Genomic DNA, 5,502 nt, shown 5'->3' with positions numbered 1-5,502 from the left:
GTGCGCCCCAGAAGCAAATGTATGAGAGGCCTTTGCCTTTTACGGTGGTAGTTACAGGGTCTTTTTAAAGGTAAGCAAGTCCGTTTGTTACCCTTCAGTTGTTCTTTGTGGACAGTGTTGTGGGATAGTCTTCCTTTATTGAATTTACACTATAGTAGAGGTGAATATTCTTTTCACAATGCTTGTAATTGATACAGATGTGGAATCTGTGGGCCTTGAAAACCCATTGTGTGGTGACTGGGGCCCTACTTTTCTCAGCCTTTAGTCATTTTAGTGCTGGGCCTTTCAGGACATCCCCAGGGTTCACAGCCTTGTGAGTAAAAAGGCTAAACTTGTTCATCTCTAAATTTTGGACCCAAGCTTGTATTCCCAGTCAGGTAATCAGAAATGTGGGGAACTCAAAGAAGTGAGAAAAACCAAGGCTCTTATTTAATTAAATTAAATTAATTTATTTTTAAAGATTTATTTATTTATTGGAAAGTCAGATATACAGAGAGGAGAGAGAGAGAGAGAGAGAGAGGAAGATCTTCCGTCCGATGATTCACTCCCCAAGTGAGCGCAATGGCCAATCCGAAGCCAGGAGCCAGGAACTTCTTCTAGGTCTCCCACACGGGTGCAGGGTCCCAAAGCTTTGGGCTGTCCTCGACTGCTTTCCCAGGCCACAAGCAAGGAGCTGGATGGGAAGTGGAGCAGCCGGGATTAGAACCGGCGCCCATATGGGATCCCGGCGCGTTCAAGGCGGGGACTTAGCCCCTAGGCCACGCCACCCGGCCCAAGGCTCTTATTTTAAAGTTTCCAATACATATTCAGTTGTACAACTGTTGATTGGCTATTTTAGTGTGATATCACTGCCTACACAACTTGTTATGTAAAGTTACACCTGCATGTACCGGAAGCATAGTTGACCTATTGGCATTACTTCAGTTGATCTATATCACTTGTGGTATTTCCTTGACATGTATGATCTTTAGGGACGTATTAGCATTGCTTTGAATGCTCTGTCTGCCTTTTCCTTTTTTCCTGGAAAAGCCTCTGTTTACAAGCATTCATATTTTTTCCCCATTTTTTACAGCAAGAAGAGAGGTTTCTTAATGGCCCCACCTATAGTCTCAGTCATGCCCACCTGTACTGTTACTGTAAAGAAATTTTAATATTTTTTTCTTGGACCAAAAATATTAAGACAGTATTTCATAGCATACACGACAAAAGAAAATAAATTGTAATGGAAGGAGGGAGGTGTAGCTTCATATTTTTATAGTGTCATCTACTCTGCTTATGTGCTGAACTTTTTTTTTAATAATAACATCTAGGTCTGGTACGATAGCTTAGTGGCTAAAATCCTCGCCTTGTTTGCTCCAGGATCCCATATAGGTGCTGGTTCGTATCCCAGCAGCCCTGCTTCCCATCCAGCTGCCTGTTTGGGGCCTGGGAAAGCAGTCAAGGACAGCCCAAAGCCTTGGGATGCTGCATCATGTGGGAGACCTGGAAGAAGAAGCTCCTGAGTGCTGGCTTCGAATTGGTTCAGCTTTGGCCATTGCTGCCACTTGGGGAGTGAATCACCAGGTGCAAGATATTGCTCTCTGGGACCCAGCGGTGTGGCCTAGCAGCTGAAGTCCTTCCCTTGAACGCCCCAGGATCCCATATGGGCGCTGGTTCTAATTCCGGCAGCTCCACTTCCCATCCAACCCCCTGTTTGTGGCCTGGGAAAGCAGTTGAGGACGGCCCAAAGCCTTGGGACCCTGCACCCGTGTGGGAGACCTAGAAGAAATTCCGGGTTGCTGGCTTCGGATCGACCGTTGTGCTCACTTGGGGAGTGAATCATCGGACGGAAGATCTTCCTCTCTCTCTCTCTCCTCTCTGTATATCTGACTTTCCAATAAATAAATAAATCTTAAAAAAAAAAAGATATTGCTCTCTGTAACTCAGTGGGTGTTGCATCCGTTTTAACATGTCCTCACTCTTCCCCCATCTTGTATTTCCTCAGTGAAATACTTGTAAAAGCCAATAAGCATTGGTGCTACGTATCACTTCTTGCTGGCCTCACAAAGAGATGAATTTGATTTCTTAGAAGCAAGAATTACAATATTGCTTTTCATTAAAGCCACTTTTCCTCTCAGCTATCAAATTTCACTGCCTTGAGATGTGGGCCTTTTCCTCAGGTATTTATGTATCCTGAATGTACAGAGTGAGAATCCAATAGGATATCATCGCATTGATCACTGTGCTGGCTGATGAATGGAAGCAAGGATTCAGCAAAAGTGCTTCTGATTTGAAATCATTCCAAGCCTTTGAAGGGAAAATTGACTGCAGCCTCTGCTGTGTTTGAATTTCCAATTTTCTAATATGTAATACCTTATAGAGAATACTAAAATGATTTAAAAAAATCATGTACCATCTGGAAGTGTGAGTAACGATCCTCACACAAGTCAGGCAGTTTTTTTCTTATCTTCCAATCTTATTTGCGTAGTTCCTAAGCAGACATTTGTGCCCTTCAAAGGCTGTAAAAATTGTAGCTTTTCAGCAGGAAAATTAAGCAGCCAACTCAGTTTATTAATTGAAAATGAATTAGTGTGACCGCTGCAACCTTGTGGGAGAAATGGGAGAATTTTTAAGTTGCAGAAATAAACAGTTCTGCAATAAAACCGTATAAGTTTTATTAAAAAATCACTTACAAGAAATTGTGCAAAAAAAAAAAAAAGCCATCAGGGAGATGGGATTATTGCACAGCACTCAAAAATTTTGCAGAGGATTAAGTGTTTGGTCTAGTGGTTAAGATACTAATGGGGACACCTGCATCCAATATTGGAGTGCCTGGTTACAAGTACTGGCTCTGCTCATGTGCAGCTTTGGAAAGCAGCAGGTGGGGTAACACAAGTAATTGAACTCTGCAACCCATGCAGGATTCTTAGACTGGGTTCTAGCTACTGACTTTGGCTACTGGAGATAGGGCATGTCTGAATTTTGTGGACATTTGAGATTTAGGGTGGTAAGTCTCTTTGTGTGAAGTACGTGGAATTTCATAACTTGGTCGTTGATACATTCAAAGAAAAAATCTAATAAAATGGTAATACCATTATATGGCTACATGACTAAGGAAAGCGTAAGTAGTACAAGGAGTATAATGCATTTGATTGTGAAAAGGGCATGCAAAGTTTTGTGGTTTATGAGTTACGGAGTTGGAGAAGGAAGGCTCTTTTACTTGGATGAGAATTCTGACAGCAAATATAGATGGGTATACATGTGGTGAACTGTCTGGTTGGTCTTGGCGATGAATACGTGTGTTTTCCTTCTGCTGGGGGTAATTTTGTGTAACTGTTATTTAGAATGGATGACATCCTCCATAAACATATTTGATATCATGCCTAAATTGATCCCTGGTATGAAGAGATTTGTGGAATTTAAAGATGTTTCATTTTGGTGAAGGAGAGTTTGAAATCCATGCATTTGAACTCAACAATATAAAAAGTTGCGTTGAAACAAATTTGTGTTATTGAGACAAGCCTTACAGGAGAATTGAGTCAATTTTCAAAGGATAAGTTGAACTCTTCTACCATCTTTGTTTTGAATAATTCATTGGCCCTCTGAGCAATGAAGAGCTATATGAGGATGACTGTTTTCAATTTGTTTTTACTGTATGCCATATGACCTTGTAAATAATGTAAAATATCATGAAGTAGAAAGTAAAATCAACCCTCCTTCCAGCCCCATAAGAGAAGTTAATGTTAATTTAAAAATCTGCCATATATCAAATGACTTCATCAGTGGAGTGGATGTGTGACCTGGATGTTGAGCTGCCATCTGTGACATGTGTATCCCATATCAGAGTGCATGGATTCATGTCCCCACCCTGCTCCGAATTCAACTTACCCTAGTTCTGTCTGAGCTGGTCCATTTGGGGATTGAGTCAGTGGTGATGCGATGTTGTTCATTTTCTCCGCAGTTATTTTCCTGACTTGACAGCCTGGGCAGGCACCTGTTCTGTTGTCATTTGGTGATGCGTATTCATTTGTGCTGGATCTTGAAGCTATTCTCAGGATATTATTAGTTGGTTTTAGGACTGGCAGTGTGTACTGGGTGTTCCTAAGCAGATCCTACATACAGCATGCATGATACTTCACTTTGTTGTTCTTTTTTAGGTTCCCATGGTAAAAAGAATATCCGTATATGGAAAGAAGGAGCTCTTAAGATCTTTGCACTTATGATTTCAAGAATATCATGTCTAAGAAAAAACATGACCAAAATAATGTCTTTAGAACACACTCTTGGCTATTTCCAACGGGTTGAATCCTTGTCTTCTGGTCATGTGTGGTAGCTGCAGTCTCACATGTGTTTACTTACAAAGAGATAAACTTTGCGCTGATACAGGTGCTGGGGTGATATAATAAAATAACACATTTCATCACTAGTGTAGCTTTGGTATTATCAATATAAGCATTTAGAAATTAAAATCTAGATTTGGGAATTAATTATAACATCCTAGAATTTAGTGTTTGAAGGAAAGATGGGCAGAATATTTTGTTCCAACCCTCATCTTACAGAAAGGAGGCCTACAGATGCAGGATTGATTGTCTAACTGAACAAGTACTTGAACTAGCACTTCTAACTGTCCTCTGTGTAGTGTAGATTGAATTTTCGTGGTTCACTGTTCTGGCCGTCTATTTTGGATTCCAGGAGGCAGCCTTCATGTTGCCGCTCTTACCCCTGACTCTACCATTTGTGCTTCTTGTGTGATTTCCCTGCTTGTTGTCTTCATTTTACTTCATTGTAAGTAAGGATTTATTTGAAAATTAAAGTGACAGGAGAATTGGGGATGGCATGGAGAGGTCTACTTACCTCTTAATCCCCAAATGACCCTGAGAGCCCAGTCTGGGCCATGCCAGTGCCTGGGAGACATCATCTGCTGCTTTGCCAGGTGCGTTGTCAGGGAGCTGGATCAGAAGTAGAGCAGTCAGGATCTTCACTGGCAATCCTATACAGGATGCTGGCTGGTGTCTTGCGTGGCAGTTTAACCCGCTTAACCACAGTTCCATCCCATTATTTAATTTATGTAAAATTGAGAAAAATGAGGGCTGTTTGTGTTTAGGCCACAATGATCACCGGTTGATTTGTTTTTTCTTTGATGGATATCTTTCTTCCTCTGTCCTTGTCTAATCCAAGTATAATCCTTGATAAGGAGAACCTGAGTCCTTATACAGCAGCTGGTTCTCCAGCAGTTTGTTTTATCTAATCAGTAAAGTCTTCAGATACGGTAATAGAAAAGCAAAGGAGGGCCTTGAATAGATATCCAGGACATTTTAGGAAAAACAAAATTATATCTTTAAGGTTTTATTTAAACCAATTTAGAAAAAACTAGATAATGAGAAATGTTTAAATATAATATTTAAAGTATAAATCATTCATATACTGCTATTCATTCTTCAGTTCTTAAAACAATTTTAAAAAAGCGTATGATTGAAGGGCATTCATGAAGTACTGCAATGTCACTTTAGTACATACATTCGC

Source organism: Ochotona curzoniae, unplaced genomic scaffold, assembly GCF_017591425.1.
Source record: "Ochotona curzoniae isolate NIBS_2020 unplaced genomic scaffold, NIBS_Ocur_1.0 contig_1328, whole genome shotgun sequence".
Classification (NCBI taxonomy): domain Eukaryota; kingdom Metazoa; phylum Chordata; class Mammalia; order Lagomorpha; family Ochotonidae; genus Ochotona; species Ochotona curzoniae.
Note: the sequence above shows the minus strand (reverse complement) of the source record.